The 19,781-nt window shown below is 42.4% G+C and overlaps 1 non-coding gene across 1 annotated transcript; it reads left to right on the forward strand.

The window, feature by feature from the left end:
* The first annotated feature begins 7,922 nt into the window (after positions 1-7,922).
* Trnas-gga (transfer RNA serine (anticodon GGA)) lies at positions 7,923-7,995 on the forward strand. Its single transcript has one exon. It is a non-coding gene; the product is annotated as a tRNA-Ser (tRNA).
* The last annotated feature ends 11,786 nt before the right edge of the window (positions 7,996-19,781 follow it).

Consider the following 19,781-nt stretch of genomic DNA (forward strand, 5'->3'; position numbering starts at 1 on the left):
ATCAAACATTTTGGACCGAGAGTACAAGCATGGATCCTAGAGCTAACGAATAACTGTATTGTAACAATGCAAATTTCTAAACTGTGGAGGAAAGCTCGGGTTGTTGCGTTACTAAAACCAGGGAAAGACCCAGCTGAAGCTAAAAATCTCCGGCCTCACTGCTTTGTCATTTATTTAAAGTGCAGGAGCGAATGATCCTCAAACGCACAGCTGATTATGTGGACAAACCCCGCATTAACGAACAAGCTGGTTTTCGACCTGTGGCCAAATCCTTAATCTCACACAGTGCATAGAAGACGGCTATCAGAGAGGAGAAGTAACTGGGGTCGCATTCCTGGATCTCAGTGCCGCATATGATACAGTTAACCATAAGTTGCTTACCCAGAAAGTGTATAATATCACTAAGGACTACACCCTTTCTATGTTCGTGCAATGCATGCTACAGAACAGACGCTACTATGTAACCTTACAACCTAAAAACAGCCGATGGAGGACACACAAAAATGGACTTGCACAGGGTAGTGTCTTGGCTCCAATATTATTTAACATCTATACGAATGACCTCCTCATCAGCCACCAGACACGAATGTTCATTTATGCCGATGATGCAGCAGTGGCCACACAGGACAAAACCTTTTAACAAGTTGAGGAGAATCTCACAGAAGCCTTAACAGAACTTGCTACCTATTACGAAGGCAATAATCTCAAACTAAACCCTAGTAAATCTCAAGTATCCGCTTCCCATCTTAGGAACAAACAAGCCAAACGGAAACTCCGGGTCATGTGGCAAGGGGAAGAGCTGAAGCATATAAACAGCCCAACATACCTGGGAGTAACATTGGACAGAACGCTTACTTTTAAGCAGCACTGTCACAACACTAAAAAAAAGGTCTGTGCCAGGAACATCATACTGCGGAAGCTAACAGGTCCATCGTGGGGAGCTCAACCACACGTTTTGCGCACCACGGGTCTCGCGCTGAGTATCCCAGCAGCGGAATACGCGGCGCCAGTTTGGAGGAACTATGCTCACACTAAGCAAGTTGACGTCGCCGTAAACGAAACCGTATGTATTCCCACAGGGTGCCTCAAACCAACTCCCAAAGACAAAATTTATCCCATCATAGGCATAGCACCACCCACTATCCGCAGACAAGTAGCCGCTTAGATCGAAAGATCAAAACAAAAGAATGATCCTCGACACCCGATGCATATGCACCGAAAACAACGTGTCCGGTTGAAACTACTGAAGAGCTCGCCACCAAGCCCGTCGCAAGGCGGCTATCTCTTTGGGAAGAAATGGTGCCACACTCCACAATGGAACTCGTTGAGGAGGGATCTGCAGGATTTCAACTACCTTTTACAACTCTGAGGTCATTAAACCGGCTGTACACTAGAGTAACCGGGTGAAAATCAAACCTATTGAAATGGGGCTACAGTGATAGCGATAGGTGTGAATGCGGAGCAATACAGGACTTGGACCACCTATTGATTTGCCCAGATATGTCTACAACATGCACTAAAGACGATATTTTGAAAGTCAATGATAAAGCAACCAACGTTGCTAATTACTGGGAAGGGAAGATATAATTGGTGCATCCGGATACGGAATAAGACGAAGAAGCCGGTGGTGGACTGGAGTCGAACATGCAGCTATATTTACCTGGTGCACGAGCGTCCAAGGGCTGTTTCGCGGTCATTTTCGGTGAAGTTCTCCCCTTGCTACCTGCAACGGTCGTTCGCTGCAGCACGGGACTCTAGGATCCGTTCATCTTGAGGCCTTCTTATTTCTTGTTGTTGCTATTCTGACATTTGTGTATTTCTGTTGCTCCTGTGAACAAGCTCGACTCCGGTCCAGCACCGTCAGTGGAGGGTGAAGCTTTGACAATCATGGAACGTCGGTCGAAGAACCCCGGACGCGAACCAACAGGCAGTTTGTCAACAAGTGTCTTCGAAAGCCTTAACAATGTACTACGCCTTCATGGGGAGGATTTTGCAGGATGTACCGACGCTTTGACCAACGACGTAAGAAGAGAACGCGATTGGTATCGTCTCTCGCCTTTGTGTCGCTGTGCTGGGATAAAGGGGCTACACCGAAGTTCTTGAAATGTAAGCGCCTATTCACCACCGCCCACGGACAGCGTATTTACGCCAAATGGAGCGAGCTTTTCTCCACGAGCGAATTCACGCAACAGGAACATATTTGGCAAGAACGGATCAGGAACTTTTGGACATTTCCTATCAACTAAGAAGCAGAAGGTATCGAGACGTCTGGGACAGAATCGACAGCATCACTCACAGGGGCATGCGGAGCGAACTCAGCGAAGCTCTGACCGACGGAAGAAAAAGATTGTAAGATGCCGGAAGCAGACTGACAAGACGATTCCCGACATGTCACGCGCTGTGGTCAGCCTCACTGGACGACAGCTGACCAATGAGCAACAGTCAGTCCTTCAAAAAGGAGGGAATTTCATCCCGAAAACTATGACTGTTGAGGGCAGCATTGATTATACCTAAGTGGCCATTCGGTCTCCTCTTTCTGAAAGAGGTGAGGAAATATGGCACTAAACAGCCAGGATATTGCTCTGAGCAAAACCACCAGCTTGCAACTTTAAGAAAGAAGAGACACAAGCTATCAGGAATCTTAGTGCTGACAAGGGCATATCGGTACTGCCTGCCGATAAGTGAAATGCGACTGTCGTAATGAACACCGAAGCTTATGAGCATAAGATTTGGGACCCATTATATCCTACGACGTACCGAAAACTAAGGGCAGATCCGACGAATAGGATCACACGAAATATGAATCGGTTAAGAAGGCGTCTTCCCTCTCGGCGGACATACAGAGGAATCTTAGAAACACAGAGGCCCTACCACCTCGGCTGTATCTATTCACAAGGATCCATAAGAATAATGCTCCATTAACACCGATTGTTAGCGCTCCTGCCTCACCGACGTATAAACTGGCAGAACACTCAGCCTCTCTGCTCGAGCTACACGTAGGGAAGATTGACACATACATAAAGGACTCATGACATTTCACTGAGAAACTGAAGAAATTAAAACTTGGACGAAACGACATCCTGGTAACCTTTGATATTGTTTCTTTGTTTAGTAAAGTGACTCTCTGGAACACAACGGTTCCATTTTCCCACAAGACAAGACCAATTTCTTTCATGAATGTGTCACCACGAGCTATTTCATGTGGAATGGCAATTTCTGCGAACAGCTCGAAGGTGTAGCCATGGACAGTCTTCTTTGTCCAGTGGCGGACAATTTCTTCATGGAACATTTAGAGGCACAGGCGCTGGATTTGGCACCTTGTAAAGCTGTGTTACAAATACGTCGACGATACCACCCTTATGTGGAGCCATTGTGAGAAACAGCTCGGTGACTTTTTAAGACACTTGAACGACCTCTAGGCCGACCTAAAATTTACCATTTCGGTAGAAAAGGACAGACAGCTATCCTAATAGATGTGCAGGTCACAAGGGACGGTGAAAACCTGAGACACGGCTTGTATCGAAAACCGACACACACTGACCGACACCATCAGAACCAGAAAAGAGGCGTAATTAATACGTTCACAAAGGGAGCAAGACGAATATGTTAACCGCAGCACCCCGGACGCGAGATGCAATACCTGGAAAGCGTTCTGGGGAGCAATGGATACTTCTTCATTTACATAAGAAGTGTTACAGAGTCAACACTCGGCGAAATGACACAACGTGGCCGGCCGTTGTGGCCGAGCGTTTGTAGGCGCTTCATTCCGGAACCGCGCTGCTGCTACAGTCGCAGGTTCGAATCCCGCCTCGGGCATGGATGTGTGTGATGTCCTTAGGTTAGTTTGGTTTAAGTAGTTCTAAGTCTAGGGGACTGATGACGTCAGATGTTAGGTTCCATAGTGATAAGAGCCATTTGAACCATTTGACAAAGCGTGAAAACAAGTGCCGGGAATGGCCTCTCTGCCATACATTCCCAAAGTGACGGATAGAATCGGCCGTATATTGCGCAAACAGGGCGTAAGTAATATTTATAAACCGACAAAGAAGATCACAGAGTGTCTCGAATCGGCAAAGCAAAAAAGAGACCTATTTCAATGTCGGGAATATACCGCGCGTCATATAAATGCGGATAAGTTTATGTTGGAATGACTGGACGATCGCTCAACACCAGGGTCACACATGGCAGAGCACGTACTGTGTGAGAGTCGCCAAATAGTAAAATTTGCCGACACAGAGGTTCTTACTGCAGAGAAGAACGATCACACACGCTTATTCAGAGAAGCTCCAGAAACACACAAACAGGAGAATAGCTCTACCAAGAAAGAAGAAAGCTTCAGGTTGAACGGATCCTGGATTCCCGTGCTGCAACGAACGACCATTGCAGATATCAAGGAGAGAATCGCACCGGGAATGACCACGGAAAAGCCCTTGGACGCTGGAGCACCAAGTACACATAATCTGCTTCAGCGAGCTCGACCCCAGTCCACCAGCAATGAAGGGTGACGCTTTGACAACGCTAGCCACTCGTGCTGGCGAAACGTCTGAAAAGTCATCAAATAAACGTCGACCGAAGAACTCGAGACAGAAGCCAACAGGCAGTTTGTCAACAAGTGGGCACGAAATCCTCAACAATAACGGTATTATTTTTGCCAAAAGATCACGAACAAGCATTGAGGTGTGAGCGCGAGCATTATCGTGATCCGCTTCCACGAATCGTTTCGGCGCAAATTGGACGTTTTCTTCGGATTACTTCATGCAAACGACCACCCTGGATGCTCTAGCGCATCAGTTACCGACGGCAGAAGGAAAGAAAATGATAGTGGAAAATCGCCGAATCAACATCAGAGAGTTTGTTGATAACGTCAGCATATCCTTTGGTTCATACCAAGCAATTTTTTGAGATCTTTGTGCATATAACGTGTAGCAGCAGCAGAGTTTGCTTCTCAACTGTTGAATTTCCACCAAAACAATGGCGTGTGGACGTCACTCATTGATCCAGAACTTCTAAAGAAGGTTGTAACAGGCGACGAAACATGGGTTTACGGGTATGCCGTCGAAACCAAGGCCCAATCGTCGAACCTACTAAAAAACAACTAGCAACCGGACAACCGCCGGCCGCAGTGGCCGAGCGATTTTAGGCGCTTCCGTCTGGTACCGCGCGACCGCTACGGTCGCAGTTTCGAATCCTGCCCCGGGCATGGATGTGTGTGATGTCCTTAGGTTAGTTAGGTTTAAGTAGTTCTAAGTCTAGGGGACTGATGACCTCAGATGTTAAGTCCCATAGTGCTTAGAGTCATTTGAACCATTTGAACCAAGCTGTCGGCATGAGGACAAACACAGACAATCTCATAGCTGTTCGCACTCAGGTTGTCACGTAATCGTGACTTATTTTGTTACGTGGTCGAAAAAGATGTTTCACTCAAGTATGTTAATCGAAATATTGTAGTACTTTTACAACCTCATTATGAAGACGTGGAAATTCAGCATAAGTAAACAAGTCTAGATGTCCTTGATAGTTTTAACGTATAAAGATCCGACATTTAAACGGTATTACCTTGCAGGTCAATCTGTTACATTTGCATAAGCGCAAGGGTAGTTTCAAAAGAAACCGCAAAAGGTATTGAAAACTCCTCGATAACAGATTCAATGTTAGCAATGTCATCAACACGTTTAGGAAACGGTTGTTCTAATTCTTCCAAGGCCGTAACGGATTCTACAAACCTCACATTCTCTTCAACCGCAATGAGCTCAAGAAACTGGACTGAGTTTTTCAGAATGTGTCCCTTCTATACCTCTATTTTCCTTTTTAAATGCATCCATATAAAATCAGAAAGAAGTTGCTCCTCACCTTGCAGTGACTTACTGTGGGCAGTGGGCAGTCAAGTACACTTAAAATGCGAGGTCTGCAATTCATTCCAGATGTTCTAATTTTCATTCCTGTACTTCTTATTCCTTCATAAATTCAACAATAGTGAGTTTTAAATAGAAGAACCGTTCCAGACATGCTCCTTGACTTTACAACGTACTTTCCAGTAATATATAAAGTCGTAACAGTTCCTGTTGTCATGTGTGTATGGTCTCACAAACACTCTTATCTGTGCTGTTGCAGCAGTAGGGTCTCGCAGTGCGGCCCTTACAATACGACGATTCTGGCGGGCGTCTGTGCTGTGTGAAGGTCCAGAACCTCGTCTACTGGTGTGAGGATGTCCACGTGGACACTGATACCAGCATCGTTGCACAGCTGACACAGTATGTCCAACTTGTGTGGCAATTCGCAAAAGGCACCATCCCATCCCAGTAGGCCACAGTTTGATCCTTTTCAAATTCGCTTAGTTGGCTGTAGGAAGCACGAGTGCGTCTCCGTGGCATAATTCAATGCTTGCTTCACACGTTTGCACCACACTGAGTCTTCTAGCTGTGACCATTTCCTAGACACAGATGGCACTCTGGAAGCAATGCCACTATGCTGCTACTATGCTACCAGTTGACGTTCAAATCATTGTCAGTACATCTACTATCCCCCAGGTGCCATGTGCTGCCATCGGATCAAAATCGACACCGTCTTTCCAGGGGTATTAATATTTTACGACAGTGTACATACCTGGGAAATTCCAGGTGCTTACTTGGTTGATAATAAGACTTCATAAAATAAGTGTTCTAACGCGTTAGTGTATCAACGCCTTGGTGAAAAGTTCTGTTCTGTTATTACAGGTCTATGTTAAGATGCCATACACTTGTTTAAGAAAATCACTTTAACAATCGTGGGACCCCCAAACTACGCAACATGTACTAGATGCTGCAAGAAAAGAAAAGATGCCATTTGGTACAACAGCCAAACTCTTCGGTATCTGAAGATGCATTTAAAACAAAAGTTCTTAAAAAACTGTGATGCTACTAAAGGCAGGAATATTTTTGCGATCTTCAGTTGGGTATTCAACCAAGAGCATGAGAAAGAACTTCTTGATTGTTTTTTTGGCATGCAAAGTATATTTTTTGGCATATCAGTAACTGATTTAAGCCACTTGTCATTGCACCTTGCTGAGCGGAATAATCATTCAACAAAAAGAGAAATATATGACAGGCATAGTCTAGTCGACACATTTTAAGAAGAGACATCCAAACATAGGACTTACCACATTGCACTTTATAAAAGAGTATTATTTTTCTATTTACCTCTCTCTTGCCATTTCGCCCTACCTACTGGGCAAAGAGACCATTTGGCAGAATGTCACTTAAGCTCTCCATTTTACTACAAAAGAAGTATTTGAATAATGATATAATTGTCTTACAGCTACAGAATGTCTACAGTTTATACAGACTATTTCATCTGCTTATCTATGACATGTTGTCAGAGAAACAATATTTTCCCTTACCCAGCTTTCCCCTACACATCAGTCGTTTCTGCTAAGAAACTCATCAAAAAAATAGAAGGAGCTCTCCACCAGTAAATCCTTTAGGTTCCTATTAAACTGAATTTCGTTGTCAGTTAAACTTTTTATAGCTGTTGGAAAGTTATTGAAAATATTTGTTCCCGAATAATGCACACGTTCCGAAACCAAATTAAGTGACTCCAGTCTTTCTGAAGAACTATTTTTAGCATTCAGTCAGTGAACCGACTTGTCGGTCTGATAAAGAGAATACGTTGCAAAGAAGTAGTTAGTATCTCCATTTCCTCAAACAGATATCTGCAAGATGTTCTTGAGTTCACACCACAAATTACCAATATTACAGTAACACGTTTTTAGACTCTGAAAACTCTAATTTTGAAACTTCCTGGCAGATTAAAACTGTGTGCCGGACCGAGACTCGAACTCGGGACCTTTGCCTTCTGCTAGGTTCGCAGGAGAGCTTCTGTGAAGTTTGGAGGGTAGGAGACGAGGTACTGGCAGAATTGAAGCTGTGAGGAGCGGGCGTGAGCCGTGCTTGGGTAGCTCAGTTGGTAGAGCACTTGCCCGGAAGGCAAAGGTCCCGAGTTCGAGTCTCGGCCCGGCACACAGTTTTAATCTGCCAGGAAGTTTCATATCAGCGCACACTCCGCTGCAGAGTGAAAATCTCATTCAGAACTCTAATTTTGCTTGATATGTTCCCCTAAAAAATGATCCAGTGAGACATTATGGAATGAAAGCAAGCAAAGTGTGTTAGCATTTTAAATTTTATAACACTCAAATGACTCTCCCTTGGCCACTAGAAAAATTATGAAGTATTCCTGATAAGAGCAAAAAGAACAAACCGATAAGCAGCCTCGAAACTTTCCGCTGAAAAATTAATAAGTAACTACTGTTCCCTACTCTCAACAGGTCCTCTTTCCTTCCTAGTATTAAATGATTTAAATAAATCTGTCCTTTGGTGTTACTTTTGAATTTGAAAATGGAAATTGAACTTTTCATAAAAAATAAAATATTTAGTGCTGTGGATCTTAATTACCGTCTTCTTGTCTGAAAAGAGTAAATTATTAATTTTTCAGTGATGATTGGCGTCTCCGGAGAGCAATCGGTCGCACCAAGGTTAAACTTCTTAGCAGCTAGTGTAAGAAACAGCTTTTTGAGATCTGTGTCGTAATGCAGCTCTGAAGAATTCTTGACGCTGTTACTGAAGAGCAAGTCAGACGGATACGATTCTGAATAACTATGATAGTCTGTGTCGGTACGGCAAGTTCCACAAATTTTCGCTTTTAACAAAAGAGAATCTGTTCATTCCAAAACACCGTGTCATTAAACATGGATATCACAGTACTACCTAGCACAAAAAATCCGGTCTTCTGTTTGCTTGCACTGTGTATCGTAATTACTAGGAGAGGAAAGATAAGTATAATATTCACATAAAAAATGAGAAGAATTTTACCTTTTAAGATAACAATTATTGTTTCATAAAAACGTTCTTCTCAGTGCTCAACTATTACAGCATATATTCAGATTCTTACAAGAGCGTATACTGAAAAAAATTAATATTTTCTTATATCTCGCAGCTTTGGCGGCTGTCGTATCTTTTTTAACAATAGAAGTACATCTCCCTTGAAAATACGTCCTTCCCTAGTCAAGTCTACCATCATGAAAAAAAATCATTAGTAAAGACACGGAATACACAAGTGAGTCAAAAATCACGGAACGCTAACAAGCCAACGATGTTATTTACAGTGCTGCTCTCTCGCAGGCAAAAGCGATTATTCAGTTTATGAAGTCATACTGTGAAACAACTACTTACGTTGGTTGAATTTATAGTTAAACTGCAGTCTCAAGAACCGTTAAGCTGCTGTACGTGGTCGTCGTCGTAATTTAAGCATGTACTGGAGGAAATCCCTTACAAGCTGTCAACTGCTCACAGTGTGTTTTGCAGAGTCTGGGTCTCTCAGGTCCCGTGGGACCGTGAACCAGCTGTTTTGAAAGCTTACGTTGTACGCCTTGGTGATTAGCGACTCGTCAAATGCATTCCTCTTACACACGGATGCCACGAGCCTCAGTGGATTTAGTATCTTTTCCTCCGTGACAGGACCCAGCAACAACAGGGTTGTATTCTGATAACTGATGGATCACAGTGTAATCTGGAGAACGGGCCTAAACTTCTGTACTGTCTACTGGACGCCGTAGTCAGCGCCTGCATTGCCGCCCGTGGAGCGTATACCACATACTAATGTGGGTGTTTCAGCGTGGGTCGATAACTGGTACATCAGAACCGCCTGCGCTGTTTGTTAGTCTACCTCTTTCTCCCCTGCCTCTGTCCATCTTCTCCTCCTCCTGTCTCTGTCTACCTCCTTCTTCCCCCCTCGCTGTCTGTCCATCTCCTAGTCCTCCTTCCTCTCTGCACGTTTTCACACTCATTCAAATAGGAGGCTGGTGGTTTTGCCCCTGTAGTATTTCATTTCAGATTGTAACTAACGTGTGAGCCATATTTGACTGAAATCGTTCCAGGGACTTAGGATGAGCCTTATGAAAAAGCTACGAGAGCACGCGCGTGTGTTTCTGAATCTTGATCCAACCAATGTAATAACTCATATACATAGGGTTGCCGTTCTTGCAACAGCAATGTGATGTTCCGTTCGAACAGGATAATACTTGCCCATACACTGCCTGTGAAACACAACGTGCTCCGCAAGACGTGCAGCAACTTCCCCGGCCAGGACGATCTCCTAACTTGTCTCCAGTTGATCTGATCACGTGTTGGATATGTTGGGACTCGTGCGGTTCGAGAACCAAAAGGGCCGAAAAACTTAAACCATCTAAAATCGTCGCTGCAGACTACTACTGACCTCCAGAGGCAAATTGACGGAACCGCATTCGACTGACGTCACAGATCCAGCTTTTGGATTTTATCAATAAAATGATTAATTGAACTGGATGCAGTCCATTCCAGGAGTTTGGTCTCAGATTACACTGGTGCTAGGTAAATTTTATGAAGACAATTTATTTTTTTAACCTCCAATCGGTCGCGAATGGGAAATCATAGTGAAAATCAAAAATGCTTTATTTGCTACATTCAGCTACACCTTCCAGCTGCTTCTCTGCATAGTCGCCGCTCGAACTTCGACATATATCCTGCTATGGTACCATCTTTCCAATAGCCTCGTCATAGACGGCGGCCACCTGTGCTTTCTGCCAATACAGTGGTCTGCAGCTGTCTGCCTGCGCCAAAATGCTGTCCTCATAGCCAGCAGTTCATGTGGGTGAAGAGGAAAATGAGATGTAGCCAAGTCTGGACGGTATGATGGGTGATCAAACACTTCCCATCCAAAACACTGTAGAATCGTCGTTCTTGCACCTGCATTGTGCGGCCGAGCATTGCCGTGAAGAAGGAAATGCGTAGCACTGACGTTATGTGGGCTAAATCAGGCGGAACCTCTCAACAGGAACTTCACACTTGGCTGGAGATTCTATTGTTCTAAGCGTCTTTATGAGGTAACTGTATTCAGAGTTCACAACAGCAACAGCGATTGGCCATCGCTTTTGGAAGGCATTCGAAAAAATACAGGTATTGTCTGTCTGAGCGGCCTACCTCAACACCACAGTTTAGAACATGGCTGTTTCGTATACTAATTTCAACATGAGGTTAAACAGCCAACCGGTTGCACATAAACGGTAGGTACATTGCCCTAGGTTTCGATATCAACTAGGGGTGTTTTCATCAGAACCAACTGTTGCTAAATCGTAAAATTATAATGCTAAACAGCAGTAGTCAGAATTTGGAGCAGCTATGGTCAAGTCAAAAGTAAAATAAAACGTTCTAGCCTTTGCCACGTGTGCCCAGCTGGGAATAACATCAGATTCTCAAATGCCAGCTGGGAATAACATCAGATTCTCAAATGCCAGCTGGGAATAACATCAGATTCTCAAATGCCAGCTGGGCACACGTGGCAAAGGCTAGAACGTTTTATTTTACTTTTGACTTGACCATAGATGCTCCAAATTCTGACTACTGCGTTCTAACAATGTAATTTTACGATTTAGCAACGTTTCATTCTTCACCTATTAATAAGTGAGGCCATTTTTCAGTTAGCCAAATGAATAGTTTCTCCACGAAACCTATTATCGTATGATTGCCTTCAGTTGTTATATATCCTCATTTCATGATAGCAAAATATGTGATAATGAATTTCACTGGTTTCAACATCCATGATACGGGTCTCTTACAGAAATCCTAAAATACTACTGCAGAAGGATTGTATGTTATCTATAGGATGAGTAATTAATCACCAATCTTGTGCTGTTTTTAAAAACAGGTTCTACGTATAGAAAACAGAAGTCACATAATATCAATGTAGACTAGAGTCGAAGAGTCTGTTGATAGATGTCGCAATCAACTTTGCTTGAATAATCGGTTATAATATTGTATCACAGTATATACCTATACATCCGTACCGCTGTGTCACGCGTCACTAAGAACATTTTCGTCTACAAATTGTCGCCGTGAGAAGTTTTTTCAAGGCTCTCTATGATCGCTCATTATGAAAGTAGTACAAAGATTGCATTTAATATTAGCATTAGTCAAGAGTCTCTGAACTAATATTTTCACACCTGTTTTAATTTAAACATTAACAATGAGTAAGGAGATATGGTGCTGGAAGCTCGCCATTGTCACACTTTCCGTCCATAGCTCACACGTAGCACAAGGAGAAAAGCAAATAATTCTACCAAACATTTAATTATTTACACTGACTACGCTTAAGTGCTATAACGAAGGTAACTGACGCTGATCTACTCGAAGGAACCATTTCACTACCTGCGTGAAATAATTTGACATAATCATAAAAACCTTACATTAGGATGACTGTGCTTGGATCCGAATCTGGCTTCGCCATAATGCGAAGCTAGTGTCTTTATACACTGTTGCTTTCACGACCTAGTTTAACTTCAACGAAGTCGGTCACCAACGTAAATGTACCGGAAAAGCATTACATACCCGACGTAGATACATTTGGCAGCTTATCGTTGAAAAAAGTCGAGGATGTGTCACAAAAACACCGTTTACTGTAATCGCTGTTTTATTCAGTATGTTACAAGTGTCAGACGATTTCATTTTTTCTACTCGGACGACGGAGTGCCTACAGCAGGTTTTGAAGCACATGTTGATCAGTAACAGCCTGCTTCCTGCCAACTTAACACTAAGACCGAACCACCTTAAACGATAATCGATGCTAACGTTATACCTCTGCGAGGAATTTTTGAGATGTGACCGTGAGATAACCTAACGGTAACAGAGCAAGCAAACTGGGATTCGTTTCCGAAACACTCCAGCAGAGTGTAAACAATAGTAAACGGCGGCTCTGGAACAGACGTTCTCCCAGAACAAAAGCAAGTTGTAACATTACGTATTAACACAGGTCGCCGGCCTAATTAGGCATTCTTGTGTCAAGCAAAATGATAAAGCAGAAGGAAGTGCTAAGGCTAACCTAACCTTCCTTCACACACACTCTAAACTCTTTCCTTATCTCTGTTCACACTATAACACAGTACCCTAACTTTGCAGATAAATGTGCTACTAACTAGTAGCAAGTGGCCAATGAGATAGTAAACAGCAACATATGCCTCTCAGCAACACATACTTTAAATGAACTAGGTGCAACAGTTTATAAAACCAAATACCGATACACACATGAAACTAGTAGCAATACAGAACAGGGGAAAGCTTGAAATGATTCTGAATTTAAATCAGCGGGTCTACTAATGATCATAATCTTTACTTCATTGCCTAATACAGGGTCTCTATGCCTGTGCATTAACCAATAGATATCACAGTAAAGAGTTCTTTCTTAAACTAAACAGAATGCAAACCTAATTACACCGGCTCTGAAGAAGCCTTTGTATTGCTTCATAAATAACTAGACTGGTACATGAGAAGCCTTAAACTTTCATCCTTGGAAGAACCACGCTCACTAACAAAACTACACCGGTATGTATGAGAAAAGGTAAGTATTCTTATCATTAATTATTATTTAAGTAAAGCACAACAGACAACAACTCTTTAAATAACAAATGTGCTTTCATAAGCAGCCTTAACTGACTCAAAATTATAATTGGCTGTGCAAATGACAACACAACGTTAAATTCAAGTTCAGCCACTTCCTCGTAATAAATTAGGACACTCGGAATTAAATTAACTAAGATAGGAATCCTGTCCAGGTTTGTGATATGGGATAGTCACGGGGGTAAGACAGAGTTTTTAGTAACACCACGATTATTATTAAAACTAAGCAAATTTCAAAAGTACCAGGTCCATTTAAAGAGCGCCAAACACAAAACAATTTAGTGGATGCCTGGTGGCCCTGGTGGCGCAATTTGCAGTGGATTTTAACCTGGCTTTTGACCTTGCCCTCGCCCTATTACTGATCCTCTTGGCATCGAAATAATATTTTTAAAGGGCCAAAAACCATGCCATGATAATGATATCAACAAATTCAGCATCGGAGGCCCATAAATACTGCCCTTAACCTCTTCTAGCCTCACTCCAGGAATATGAGACACTATGATCCTCTGCTGCTAGCGAGGTGTTAACCACAGCACTGCTCAGCCCTGACTCCAATCTGGTCACAAAAGGACGGGTTGCCACTTGCGCGCCAACCACACCTTTTCAATTCCGCCAGGCTACTTCCGTAGCTGCGGGTTAGATTAGATTAGATTAATACTAGTTCCATGGATCATGAATACGATATTTCGTAATGATGTGGAACGAGTCGAATTTTCCAAAACATGACATAATTAGGTTAATTTAACAACATACTTAAGTTAATATAACAACTTTATTTTATTGTGTTTTTTTGTTTTTCTTTATTTTTTATTTTTAAATTTTTTAAAATATTTTTTTGTTATTTTTTTCTTAATTTATATCTAAAAATTCCTCTATGGAGTAGAAGGAGTTGTCATTCAGAAATTCTTTTAATTTCTTCTTAAATACTTGTTGGTTATCTGTCAGACTTTTGATACTATTTGGTAAGTGACCAAAGACTTTAGTGCCAGTATAATTCACCCCTTTCTGTGCCAAAGTTAGATTTAATCTTGAATAGTGAAGATCATCCTTTCTCCTAGTATTGTAGTTATGCACACTGCTATTACTTTTGAATTGGGCTTCCATACATCTTTTACATTCAACTCTCTATTTATGAACCAAGTCATTTACAGTACATTACATAACAATCTTTTCAGTTCCAGAGTTCCAGTCTCGGTCGGGCACACAGTTTTAATCTGCCAGGAAGTTTCATATCAGCGCACACTCCGCTGCAGAGTGAAAATCTCATTCTGGAAACATCCCTCAGGCTGTGGCTAAGCCATGTCTCCGCAATATCCTTTCTTTCAGGAGTGCTAGTTCTGCAAGGTTCGCAGGAGAGCTTCTGTAAAGTTTGGAAGGTAGGAGACGAGGTACTGGCAGAAGTAAAGCTGTGAGTGCCGGGCGTGAGTCGTGCTTCGGTGGCTCAGATGGTAGAGCACTTGCCCGCGAAAGCCAAAGTTCCCGAGTTAGAGTCTCGGTCGGGCACACAGTTTTAATCTGCCAGGAAGTTTCAATCATTTCAGTAGTTATTTAGATTCACAAGCATAATTTAAACAACATGGTTCAAAAATTCACATAACTGAAACATGTATACTTAGTCAAAAAATTTCCATGACAGATACAACATTATACATAAGCAATACTACAAATTGGCATAGAAATATTGATATAGATACAAAATAGATAAGAATAGGTGTTACAGACTGACAACTGACAATCTGCCCATTAATGGCGTGCCGTATGATGATAGCCAAAACAGAAATGTTATCGTACTGTACAAAAATGCTAGGTTTTGGTTACAGTCCTTTAATTTTCATGATACTCTTACATCATCGTGGTCGTCGCTCATTAAAGCGTATGAGGTCAGAATTATTCACAAAACCAAATTTCTATTATAAGTATGGAAAATGTGCGTTGTTCGGCGTCTCACATTCTCTGCTCGTGATAGTTAAGTTTCCTGTCGTAGGAAAACACTGACCGTTGAAACCGAGCTACATGGCGCAGCAATTCAGGCACTGCTCTCGCATTCAGCAGGAGCAGATACACCTGAGGTGATAAAAATCATTGGATAGCGATTTGCACATACACAGATGACGGTAGTAGGCGTACACAAGGTATTGGCATTTGCACTCAAGTAATTCATATGAAAATGTTTCCGACGTGATTATGGCCGCACGGCGGGAATTACGAGACACTGAACGCAGAATGGTAGTTAGAGCTAGACGCATAGTAAATTCCACTTCGGAAACCCTTAGGGCCTTCAGTATTCCGAGTTCCATATTGTCAAGAGTGCATCGAGAATACCGGACTTCAGGCGTTACTTCTCATCAGGGACAACAAAGAGGCTGACGGCTTTGACCTAACGACCCAGAACAGCGACTTTTGCGCAGAGTTATCAGTGCTAACAGAAAAGCAACACCGGGCGAAATAATCGCAGAAATCAATGTGCGCACGTACGAAGAACGTATCCGTTTCGACAGTGCGGTGAAATTTGGCGTCATGGGCTGTGGCAGCAGACGACAGACTCCAGTGCCTTTGCTAAAAGCACGACATTGTCCGCAGAGTGTCTCCTGGGCTCGTGACCATATCGGTTGGACCGTAGACGACTGGAAAACCGTTATCTGGGCAGATGGGTCTCGAGCTGATGGTAGGGTTCGAGTGTGGCGCAGACTCCACGAAGCCATGGACCCAGTTTCTCAATACGGCACTGGGAAAGATCAGATTAGATTAGATTAGTACATGTTCCATAGATCATGAATACGACACTTCGTAATAATGTGGAACGTGTTAGGTTAATAAAAGGTGTCTATACAAGATATTACATTACACAAAATATTACATGACACTTAATAGTTTAATTTTTTTTTTTTTTTTTTTTTTTTGCTTGGAGTTGGGGTAATTACCCACTTACTATATCCAAAAATTCATCTAATGATTAGGAGTTGCCATTAAGAAATTGTTTTAATTTCCTTTTAAATGCTATATGGCTATCTGTCAGACTTTTGATGCTATTAGGTAAGTGACCAATGACTTTTGTGGCAGCATAGTTTACCCCCTTCTGAGTCAAAGTTAGATTTAACCGTGAGTAGTGAAGATCATCCGTTCTCCTAGTGTTGTAGTCATATACTCTGCTATTACTTTTGATTCGTTCGGATTCTTAAAAGCAAATTTCATAAGTCTATATATATATATATTACTGTGTGGAACTGTATATACTGTGTTTTGTCAAAGTTTATTGAGAGCCCATTTGCAGAGAACCACTTAATGAATTTCTGAAAAACATCGTTTACAATTTCACCAGTTAATTCTTGTCTTTTGGGTGTGATAAATATATATATATATATATATATATATATATATATATATATATATTGTGGTGTCACTGCCAGACACCACACTTGCTAGGTGGTAGCCTTTAAATCGGCCGCGGTCCGTTAGTATACGTCGGACCCGCGTGTCACCACTGTCAGTGATTGCGCAGACCGAGCGCCACCACACGACAGGTCTAGAGAGACGTCCTTGCACTCGCCCCAGTTGTACAGCCGACTTTGCTAGCGACGGTTTACAGACAAATACGCTCTCATTTGCCGAGACGATAGTTAGCATAGCCTTCAGCTACGTCATTTGCTATGACCTAGCAAGGCGCCATTACTAGTTTACATTGAGATGGAAATTATGTACAGTCAAGAGAGATGTTCACCAATTGTGGATTAAAGTTAAGTATTCTACCAGTTACCTCCTGTTTTGCTACTCTTATTTCTCTGACCTGTTCCAGACCTCACGCCAGTCTGCGTGTAATTAAACGCGTGCATTTCGGCCTCCTCTAGCAACACGGTGTTGGCTCGTCTGCCAACACAGCATTGTAAGGCAACAGTGATGATCTCTAGCTCTTTAAATAAGTGTGTGCAGGATGATCTTGGATGAGCTCCAGCAATTATTCTGATTACACGCTTTTGTGCAATGAACACTCTTTTATTCAATGATGAGTTACCCCAGAATATGATGCCATACGAAAGCAGAGAATGAAAATAGGCGTGGTAAGCTAATTTACTGAGATGTGTATCGCCAAAATTTGCAATGACCCTAATAGCATAAGTAGCTGAACTCAAACGTTTCAGCAGATCTTCAGTGTGTTTTTTCCAGTTCAACCCCTCATCAATGCATACACGTAGACATTTTGAATATTCTACTGTAGCTACCGATTTCTGATCGATGTCTATATTTATTAATGGTGTCATTCCATTTACTGTGTGGAACTGTATATACTGTGTTTTGTCAAAGTTTATTGAGAGCCCATTTGCAGAGAACCACTTAATGAATTTCTGAAAAACATCGTTTACAATTTCACCAGTTAATTCTTGTCTTTTGGGTGTGATAACTATATATATATATATATATTGTGGTGTCACTGCCAGACACCACACTTGCTAGGTGGTAGCCTTTAAATCGGCCGCGGTCCGTTAGTATACGTCGGACCCGCGTGTCACCACTGTCAGTGATTGCGCAGACCGAGCGCCACCACACGACAGGTCTAGAGAGACGTCCTTGCACTCGCCCCAGTTGTACAGCCGACTTTGCTAGCGACGGTTTACAGACAAATACGCTCTCATTTGCCGAGACGATAGTTAGCATAGCCTTCAGCTACGTCATTTGCTATGACCTAGCAAGGCGCCATTACTAGTTTACATTGAGATGGAAATTATGTACAGTCAAGAGAGATGTTCACCAATTGTGGATTAAAGTTAAGTATTCTACCAGTTACCTCCTGTTTTGCTAGTCTTATTTCTCTGACCTGTTCCAGACCTCACGCCAGTCTGCGTGTAATTAAACGCGTGCATTTCGGCCTCCTCTAGCAACACGGTGTTGGCTCGTCTGCCAACACAGCATTGTAAGGCAACAGTGATGATCTCTAGCTCTTTAAATAAGTGTGTGCAGGATGATCTTGGATGAGCTCCAGCAATTATTCTGATTACACGCTTTTGTGCAATGAACACTCTTTTATTCAATGATGAGTTACCCCAGAATATGATGCCATACGAAAGCAGAGAATGAAAATAGGCGTGGTAAGCTAATTTACTGAGATGTGTATCGCCAAAATTTGCAATGACCCTAATAGCATAAGTAGCTGAACTCAAACGTTTCAGCAGATCTTCAGTGTGTTTTTTCCAGTTCAACCCCTCATCAATGCATACACGTAGACATTTTGAATATTCTACTGTAGCTACCGATTTCTGATCGATGTCTATATTTATTAATGGTGTCATTCCATTTACTGTGTGGAACTGTATATACTGTGTTTTGTCAAAGTTTATTGAGAGCCCATTTGCAGAGAACCACTTAATGAATTTCTGAAAAACATCGTTTACAATTTCACCAGTTAATTCTTGTCTTTTGGATGTGATAACTATACTTGTATCATCGGCAAAAAGTACCAGCTTTGCATCTTCGTGAATATAGGATGGCAAGTCATTAATATAGAAAGATGGTCATGGCCCTATACTTGCGTGGGCTGTGTGTTCATGGAATGGACTGGGTCGTCTGGTCCAACTGAATCGATCATTGACTGGAAATGGTTATTTTCGACTACTTGGAGACCTTCTGCAGCCATTCGTGGACTTCATGCTCCCAAACAACGATTAAATTTTTATGGGTGGCAGTACGCTATGTCACCGGTCCACAACTGTCCGCTATTGGTTTGAAGAACTTTATGGACAGTAAGAGCAAATGATTTGGCTAACCAGGCCGCCCTACATGAATCCATCAAACATTCATGGGGCATAATCGAGAGGTCAGTTCGTGCATAAAAACTTGCATAGGCAACACTTTCTCAACTGTGGGCTGCTATACACGCAGCATGGCTCAGTGTTTCTGCAGGGGACTTCCAACGATTTGTTGAGAGCATACCGAGTTACTGCATTGCGCCGGGAGAAAGGAAGTGTGACACTATATTAGCAGGTATTCATGACTTTTTGACATCCCAGTGTATGCAGACCACGTCCGGGCACCCTTTTTAAATTATTGGTGGTTTTCTTGGCCACTCAGCGTGAGTACTTGGACGGCGCCTAAAAAAAGGACACGAGCGACTGTTTATTTTGTTTATTTACACTAGTTCAATCAGAAATTGGCATCCATCGCAAATGATTTTTTCGACGACGAGACGTTAAAATTTAATGTCTCCATCCTTTGCTCGCATTCTGCAGTAAAACAATAGAAAACTGTAAACAGTGCTGGATAATGCTCTCTGAAATTTACATTTAAACGTTGCTTGAGCATGCGATTGCCAAAGCGACGTAGCTTCAGTCTGGT

The sequence above is a fragment of the Schistocerca nitens genome, chromosome 4, assembly GCF_023898315.1.
Source record: "Schistocerca nitens isolate TAMUIC-IGC-003100 chromosome 4, iqSchNite1.1, whole genome shotgun sequence".
Lineage (NCBI taxonomy): Eukaryota > Metazoa > Arthropoda > Insecta > Orthoptera > Acrididae > Schistocerca > Schistocerca nitens.